Below are 10,084 nucleotides of genomic sequence, written 5' to 3'. Positions count from 1 at the left end.
CACTTGTACGATAGACTCATCTGTTGAATGAATGAGTGAATGAATGAACAGGGAAACGTCAAGGAGCAGAGTGTCCATAATTCAGGAACACCCTGGATGTGGGAGGTAGGAAGGGGAAAGCATGAGGGTCATTCCAAGATTCCTAGTTCAGGGGCTCCTGGGTGGCTCAGTTGGCTGAGCATCTGCCTCTTGATTTTGGCTCAGGTCATGATCTCGGTGTCATGGGATTGAGCCACATTTGGGGCTCTGTGCTAAGAGTGGAGCATGCTTAAGATTCTCTCTCTCTCCCTCTGCCCCTCTCCCCTTCCTTCTCTCTCTCTCTCTCTCTCTCTCTCTCTCTCTCTCTCTCTCACACACACACACAAACACACACACACACACACGCGCACACACACACACACACACACAATTTTAAACAAGCTTTCTGGTTTAGTTAGATGGGTAGATGTTGATGTCATCAGGTAAGGAAGTAGAGCAGGTGTGGTGGAGACTGAGGCATTGGGTAAGGAGACTGCAAGTTTGGTGTTTAGACTGTTGAGTTCAAGGTGCCTCATAAAACCTTTCAGAGTAGCTATTCAGTAGGGATCTAGGAATATGGATATTAAAGGAACTGAGTTTGAAGATTTGAGATCACCTCAGTTTAAATGACAGGTGATACCATGGCAGGATATGAGATTTTGAATAGAAAAACAAAAGGCATAAAGGAAGAAGAGAGCTGGTGACCGTACCTAGGAAGAGAAAACATCCTTTAAGAGGCTGGCAGAGAAAAGGGAACTAAAGAGACTTAGGGGACAGTCAGAGAAGAAGAAAACCAGAGAAGAGCTAGTGCTAGGTGAGCCAAGAGAGCACATTTTCAAGAGAGACAATGGCCAACCAATTCAGATGCAGCAGAAGGTTTGTGATAGAAGGACTGGTGAGGCATTCCCAAGGAGATCTAGAATGTTCCCATGTGACTCTCACTGTTGAGCATTGTTTATCTCTTAGAGAATTTGCTGTAACTCTTATGACTTGCTTCTTTTTAAAAGATTTTTTCTGGGATCCCTGGGTGGCTCAGTTGGTTGAGCATCTGACTTCAACTCAGAGTCATGAGTTCGAGCACCGCATCAGGCTCTGTGCTGATAGCTCAGAGCCTGGATCCTGCTTCAGATTCTGTGTGTGTCTCTCTCTCTGCCCCTCCCCTGTTCACTCTCTGTCCCTCTCTCTCAAAAATAAATCAACATTTAAAATTTTTTTTAAAAAAAGATTTTTTTCTGCCAGCCTCAGAGAAATAAGATTCATAAATCTAAAGACCAAAATGCTACTTCTGCAGCTGACAGCCTATGTTGTCTCTGTGACTAGGCAAATCCATGGTAAAGAGAATGTTAATCCAAATGATGTTAATAATACGACAACTGCAAGTACGTGGGCTAATCATTAGGGTGTCCACTCAATGACTAATGAACTCCCTGTCTTGGGTAATTAATGAAAACAATATGGAGTCATCGTTTTGAGTATGAATCACAGCCACGAATAGATTTGCTTCAGTCGTTAATTGAAGTAAACACAGCATTTCAAGGGAGCCAGCACTGAACTCTTGGCTAAAGGTGGTAAATTTTTCTCTGAATCTCAGCCTATGTTTTTATTCCCTCTCTTTTGTTCTCTCAATATCCACTCTCACCTCGATATGACATCTATTCTCTTCACCCACTGAAACTATTCTCTCCACGTCATGACCAAACACTACCTGATGGAATCCAATGATCTGTCCAGCATCTTTATCTGCTGTTTCTTACCTGGTTGGTCATTAGTCACCTTCACCCTCTCTGGGAAGGCTCTTTTCCTTTGGTTTCTCTGATATCAGGTTCCCCTATTTCTCTGTGTATTTCCTCTTCTTTGAATGGCTGGATTTCCTTCTTCTGCCCCTAAACCATAGTTGTCTCCTAAAATCCAGTTGTCATTTTTCCAGCTTTCTACTACACTCATCCTTGTCTCTTCCACTTCTCTGCCCTCCTACTGTGTTCTAGCTGGTCTTATAGTTTATATTTCCTGTGAATGTCATCGTTATATGTTGATATATATATCAACAGGTGTAGTTATATACAGAATATTACCTACAATGTATTGGTAAGGATGCTGCCTATTTAAGTCAGTGGCCAGTTTAGATCATCTTTTTATATTAAAGTGAAAGTTGATATTCTGACTTATTATATACACAAAGCATTTTGAGATAGAATATCTGATAATATCCTCTCATCTAAGGATGAGATTGGGCAGAATTTAATTCAGACTGGGGACTAGACTAGTTCAATTAAGAAAACACTAAGTCAGAGGGAAAATTCTATTAAAATCAAATAACTTTAGGGCACAATCTAGGTGCTAATTTACATATATTAGAAAGGCAATTGTATGAAGCCAGTTAAAGCTGCTTCTACAATAGAATTCACTACAGAGGTTAAAAGTTCATTACTGCACACATTTTCTTTAAGAAGAATTTAATTCATTAAATACTACATAAGTTTATTTTGTTACGTATTTAAAGTTTATCTTTTGTCTGTACCCTTTAAGACTCTAAACTTTTTAAAATAAGTCTTTTCAAATCTCATGTGTAAATTATACATTTATAGCATCACCAAACCCTCAGTCATTCCTATCAGACACTAGGTTTATCCTGGCAAATCCTCGAGCCAAAGTAAAACATATAATTGTTTAAAGAAATAGAAGGAAGGGTGAAGTCAGTCAGTCCCAGTTTAAAATACAATAAGCCCCAAATACAATAAGTGATGTTCAAGATGTTAACCCTTCAAATGAGATCTTTTTCTAGCTTTCCCATTTCTGTCAAAAGTAACATTATTCCCCTCGTGCACAGGCTCCACATCTTAGGGATTCCTTTGCCTCTGCCCACTCCTTTCTTACTTATCTCCAGCTTGTCTGCAACTATTACTCATTCTTCTTATCTCAGGGCTACTATGTGGTCTAGGCCATGAGTCTTTCAACAAAGGGAGTGAAATGCCTTCTCAATGGTTCTCCTGATCCCAACCCCTCACTAGTTTGGTTATTTCTTGTCAGGTAACTCTTTCATATGATTCCATGACAGCCCAAGTTTAAGAGAGCTCAAGGAATTGTTTTAAATAATTTTGAGATAGACTTTTTAAATCATCTGAGACACAACTTTTATGCCTTTATATATGTGCAAGTAAATATACATCAACGTTGTGTTCTTTTGATCAGTTATATATAATTGGAGATAAAATTTGTTTCCATTTTTGCCTGCATCTTTGTGACATCTGGATTTTTAATTTCTGAACACTTCTATTATTGTATTGAAAATTCAATCTTAAGTTGAAGATGGAAAGCAGGTGATATCAGCCACAGAATGGACTATTCGATATACTTCTAGTAATAGAGGCATGAAGATAACTGTCTGGAGAGGTGGAAAAGTAAAAAATATAAGTAGACTCAAGAAGGAGTTAGATACATTTGAGAATTAGGGATCAGTAATGAGTTATCAACACATATTCGGAATTTTATCCACTCTCACCTCATATTATTATGAGGATATTATAGGATATTATCATATGCAGCATAACAAAAGATGCCATAAAAGTTTGCTCTCATGAACTACTGATTGTTTCCTGGACAGTGTGTTTCAAAGTCTCTCTACTGCCTGTCATATAAAAACCAAACTAAGAATCTGGGCTTCAGTTTCTTCAATTATGAAATGGCCATGCTGGTCTTGAAGAGTGGTCTTCAAAATTTTAAGCAGCCCAAATCATAAACCAGATTAAAGTAGAGCCATCAGATGAAAGCATCCACAGGAAACAGATTCTACCACTTCTTCCATGCCCAGAACCCCTGCCCAGTAGCCTCCACAGATAAATAATTGACCTGGAAGATCTCTAAGTTTCTTCCTTGTTGCTAGGATTCACTCCTGAACTTAGATTTCAACATCTTCCATCAAATGGTCTTGCCTTCCTTTACCAGACTCAGATTTCCCCATTCCCCCTCAGGGTTCAGGATACAAGTCCAAATGGCCATGGACAAGATAGAAATTGAGGCAATCCAGAAACCCATCCCTCATCTAAAGGGCTTACATCCAGACTTGCCAGATCTTTCCATTTGTCCAAAGAATCTAGAAATCTGGCTCTTCCTTTTAAAATCTAGAGATTTTGGGGGTGCCTGGATAGCTCAGTCAGTTGGGCATCCGACTTTGGCTCAGGTCATGATCTCACAGTTTGTGATTTTAAGCCCCACATCGGGCTCTGTGCTGGCAGCTCAGAGCCTGGAGCCTGCTTCAAATTCTGTGTCTCTGTCTCTCTCTGCCCCCCCCCCCCCCCTTCTCAAGAATAAATAGACATTAAGAAAATAAAAAAGTAAAATCTAGAGTTTCTTTTTAATGTTGGTAACTATGATGGTTAGTTTATGTGTCAATTTGCTAGGCTGTGGTGCCCTGTTGTTTAGTCAAACACTAGTCTAGGTATTGCTGTGAAGGTATTTTGTAGTCAACAATCTATTGACTTTAAGCAAAAGAGAATACCCTTGATAATATGAAAGGGACTCATTCAATCAGTTGAAGACCTTACGAGCAAAAAACTGAAGTTTCCTGGAGAAGAAAGAGTAAGGAATTCTGTCTCAAAAATGTAACATGGCAATTTTACCTGAATTTCCAGTCAGCCAGCCTGCCACACAGATTTTGGGCTTGTCACACACACACACACACACACACACACACACACGCATGCACATACACGCACACACACGCACACACACACACACACACATTCTTGGTTCTGGTTTTGTGAAGAACCCTGACAGCCAACTCAAACTTTTGTGAAACTGAGGCAAAACAAAAGACATGCATGAACCCAGACTATATTTGCAATTTACCAGTATGTGACCCAGTGCCCTACAATCCAGCCCATCTTCTTGGGAGCCCTTGTTTTACTCACTCCTGGTCATGGTTACCACCATGTCCTTTCCCCACCAAGAAAGCCTTTCCCATTTTATATTCCCAGCCAAATCCAATGTTCCCCAAAGGCACTAGGCTCAAGGCTCTTCTCTTTCAGGAAGCTTCCATGATGATCTCTGTGAATTAGTTTTAATTCCATCTACATTTAATGTTCATAGATAGAATGTGCTATGCAATGCCATATTTATGATTTTTTAAATTGTTCTCAAAACATTATTCACCTTGTCTCTCAAATGCTAATAAAGATCTCATCTTTAAAGATTGTCTGCCATTATTCACCAACTTGTACCAAAACCAAATTGCTCTAGAAATTGGGAGACATGATGAGTTCCAGTCTCAGATCTGTCCCAAGTTAAGGGCATTACCTTGGAAATGTCTCCAAGCATCTCTGTAAAACAGAATAAAGCTAATTAATGGCTAACATTTACCTACTGCTCACCATGATCCAAGTACTATGATCTTCACATACTTTCATTCATTTAATCTTTAAAATTTTATGAGGTAGGTACTATTGTGTAGGATAAACTAAGACATAGAAATATAAAGTAAGTTGCCCAGGGCCAGCTTACAGGCAATGGAACCAGGATTTGGATCCAAGCAGCCTGATTTCTCAGCCTACATTCCCAACCACTACACTAAAGAGACTCAAAATACGTATTGCATAATTCCCAGCAGCTCTAAAATTCTATGATTTTACTTCTTTTTTTAAGTGTTTATTTATTTTTGAGAGAGAGAGAGTGTGTGTGTGAGCAGGGGAGGTACAGAGAGGAGGCAGGGGACAGAGGATCCAAAGCAGGCTCCGCATTGACAGAAGAGAGCCTGATGTGGGCCTCAAACCGATTAACTGTAAGATCATGACCCGAGCTGAAGTTGGATGCTCAACCGACTGAGCTATCCAGGCGCCCCTCTATGATTTTACTTCTAAAATCACCTTCACTCAGTATGTCTTTATTATAAGACACAGTTAGGACTCACTAAATGTTTGTTAAAATGAGTCAACTACTTTTCAGTTAATTTCAGTTTCATTACCCTGATGATGGGTCAGTTGATGTGAGTGTGGTGGACTAGGTTTGACTGAGCTCACAAGTCACTAGTGATAGGTTCTGTTCACAAGGACTGACTTAGCCATCAAATGCCCTGTTTCTACTTCATCCTATTCTTAGACTTACAAGTCCCATTAGGTTCAATTATACTGACTATTATTTATTTCCTGCAAAGTAAGATGAACAAATATCTCCAGAATTAGTTTGTAAAGCTAGACTTTAACTGAAGAAAATGAAAACACTAATTCAAAAAGATACATGCACTTCTATGTTCATTGCAGCATTATTTACAATAGACAAGATATGGAAACAACCTAAGTGTCCACCAATAGATAAATGGACAAAGAAGATGTGGTATATTAGCACATTACTCAGCCATAAAAAAGGATGAGATCTTGCCATTTGCAATAATATGGATGGACCTATAGGGTATAATGCTAAGGGAAATAAGTCAGGCAAAGACAAATACAATATGATTTCACTCATATGTGCAATTTAAGAAACAAAGCAAACAAACAAAAAAGAGACCAAAAAACAGACTTTTAAATACAGAGAACAAACTGGTGGTTGCCAGAGGGGATGTGGGTGAGCAGTTGGGTGAAACAGATAAGGGAGATTAAGAGTATACTTACGCTGAGCATTGAGTAATATATATAATTACTGAATCATTATATTGTACACCCGAAACTAATATAACATTGCTTGTTAGTTATACTTCAATTTTTAAAAACAAATAAAAAATTTTAAATCCTTAATCAGCAAAAACAAACAAACAAACAATATATCACATACTACGAATGACTGATCATATGGTTGAGGTCAGTTCCTCAATAGGCAGTTCCAGCTGGTGGTAAAACCACAGAACAAGAGGTGACTGTTTGCCAACAGGAGCAGAAACAATGACCTTGTAAGGTAGAAGTCAACCTAGTTATAGCAGATGCTGTCAATAACCCACTGGTATCCACTTGGCCCGCCCCCAAAGTCTTCAGGAAATGCTTCTCACAATACCAACATCTTTCAGCCTCAGGTACCTGTGTCTCTCTGCCAAAGGGCATGCTCAGCCCAAGCATAACACAGTCCAGAAGTGCCAAAGGATTTATGTGGCCAGGAGCAACCCCCAACCAATGAAGGATAATCAATTTCTTCCCCTATCAGTAGGATGTTTCCAGGGCATGTTTCCTATTTTTTGGTAGGGGGAGCATCCCAAGTGACTGAGCCCTTGTGCCCAGAGGGGTCATGGAAACATCCATTTTTTTCAAGTTTATTTATTTATTTTTGAGAGGGAGAAAGAGAGAGGGAGAGAGAGAGAGAGAGAGAGAGAGAGAGAGAGAGCAGAGGGAGGGGCAGAGAGAGAGGAGAGAGGGAATCCCAAGCAGGCTCTGCACCACCAGTGTGAGCCTGACACAGGGCTCAGTCTCACAAACCATGAGATCCATGAGATCATGACCTGAGCCAAAATCAAGAGTCAGCCACTTAACCGACTGCGCCACCAAGGTGCCCCGAAATAGCCTTTACTGACATTTCCCCATTCTCTGTCTCTCCATCTAATTCTATCACTATGCTTATGGGGATCATTTCCCAAACAAACTTCTGGCACCCAAATCCTGGTCTCAGTCTGGAGGCTTTTGTTCAAATCAACATGGTATCACACCCCCGATAGCAGCCATATAATAGTGCTTTGAGTTTGCCATTTGGGAAATCCACCAAAATGTGCAAGGCAATGCTTTGTAAGATTGTGTAAGTACACATGTATACACATGCACACAGAGAAGAAGCAAAATAATGTGGGTCAACATTTCCCAAAATATATTCCAGGGGATAGTATTTTAATAAATTTTGCTTAAAAAATCATGTAATGTCGAATAAATTTTGCACTGGGTTTCTCAAAGGGTAGAGGAGCATATTGTCCACACCATGATTCTGTTGTGCAAAGACAAAAGTGTATCTATTTGCTATAACTGACTTCTCTTGTTCTTGAGCCTCTGCTGTCAGTAACAGGGAAGAATTAAACTTGCCAATTAAAAGTCCTCCAGTCATGTCAATTTCAAAAAAAAAAGTCTCTTGGGTAAATATTTAGTTAACTCAAAGTTCAAACTTTCTATCAGAAGTTTCTTCCCTTCAAAGGATCTCACCAGCTCATGTCCCAAGGTGGTTCAGGGGCATGGAGGCAAGTGCACATTTCCTCATGGCCAAGAAAGTATGGGGAGGGCATGCTGCCCTGTGTTCTACCCTCTGGAGGGTCCCCTATGGCCATGGCTGAGGTGGACACAGCTGTCCAGCAGACCCAACTGGAGAGATTGTGAAAATGCAGATTCCCAGGTCCTTTCTCTGGATGTTTTGATTCAGGGAGAATGGAATAAAACCAGGAGCCTATACATTTAACAAGTTTTCCAGAGGGTTCTGATGTAACCAGAACAATGTCTGGCATTTGGGAAACCAGGAGCCTATACATTTAACAAGTTTTCCAGAGGGTTCTGATGTAGCCAGAACAATGTCTGGCATAGGGTAGCCTGTTCTGTTGCTTACCAAGTTTTGAGCTTCCCGCCATACTGTAAGATAGGGGACTCACAACTTATTGTCTCATACTGAGGCATATGATTTAGCACTCTCATCATCTTTACTCATCACGAGGCATACTGGGGCAGAGGATATAAGGTTTCCAAGTAAATGTTGGCACTGGTGGTAAATATACTGATACTGTAGTTTACGTACGGTAATCAGAATTTTTAAAGCAGAACTGAGGAAATAAAAGGAGGAAAAGATCCTCTGATATTAATTCCTGTTATTTCAATACCAATAAGGAGAGAGTTCTAAGAAAAGCCACACAAAATCCCTGAGAGGAAAGAGGAACAGCTGTATAAAGAAAGACCAAAAAATTACATTATCATTTACTTAATAAAATCTACATCTAAAACTCTGAAAATTATATCTCATTTAAAGACTGCCAGGAAAAGAGATTAGATGTTATTTTTTCTTTAATTTTGTACTTTAAAAAGAGATAAAATGTTATTTCTGTGGTATTTTTATAAGAAGGACATTTATAGCATCACTTTTGAAGTATAGTTAAGTTGAATGTTGTAACTTAATGAATACATAGGATTGGTTTATACCACTTAAAGTTGATAACAACAAAATCTTCCACCCAAAGCAGCTTTACATTTCAAACTCCCCAGAATGAAATTTAATCTTTTAAAATATGTTCCAGAATATTATGTCAGCTTGTTTTCTCAGGGGGGAACCTTCACCTGGTGTAGCAGTCAGAACATGTTTGGTTGGATTTTAGTTACAAGCAACTATGAGATTTCAGTAGCTTGACACACCCATGGTACATTTCTTCCTTCCTTCCTTCCTTCCTTCCTTCCTTCCTTCCTTCCTTCCTTCCTTCCTTAAGTTTATTTATTTATTTTGAGAGAGAAAGAGCACATAAGTGTATGCAGGAGGGGCAGAGAGAGAGGGACAGAGAGGGGATCTCAAGCAGGCTCCACACTGTCAGCACGGAGCCTGATGTGGGGTTTGAAACAAACCCTGAGATCATGACCTGAGCCAAGATCAATTGGCGGACGCATAGCCAACTGAGCCACCCAGGCACCACCCCCCAACAGTACATTTCTTGCCCATATAAACGCTCAACATGAGTGAATTGGGGAGCATTGCTGACCCCAGCCTTTCAGGGGCCAGGTTGCCAACGTTGCATCTCAACATGTGTACATGTGCTTCCAAACTCTCCACAGCAGAGAGAAGGAAACACCACAATTTGTGACGTACTTGTGCCCACATTTCATTGGTCAAGCAAACCAGTGATCATCGTAACTTCAAAGGGGATGGGAGAAAATTGTCTTACCACTTGTCTCCTAGGAGAACTAGAAAATTTGTCACCAGCTCTACTGACTATCATTTCTGCTTTGCTTCTTACCTCCCCTGGACGTTGGCATCAGATAACAACCCACACTGTCTATCCCTCTGTTTGCGACTCATACTATCAATCCAACAAACTTATATTATCAATCCAACAGCAACAGAATATTTCACTCTTTTACATCCCTAGTGTATCACATTAGGGTAAAGCCAGAGTATGTATGTAAGTTTTTTTTAAAAA

The sequence above is a fragment of the Panthera leo genome, chromosome A2, assembly GCF_018350215.1.
Source record: "Panthera leo isolate Ple1 chromosome A2, P.leo_Ple1_pat1.1, whole genome shotgun sequence".
Lineage (NCBI taxonomy): Eukaryota > Metazoa > Chordata > Mammalia > Carnivora > Felidae > Panthera > Panthera leo.
Note: the sequence above shows the minus strand (reverse complement) of the source record.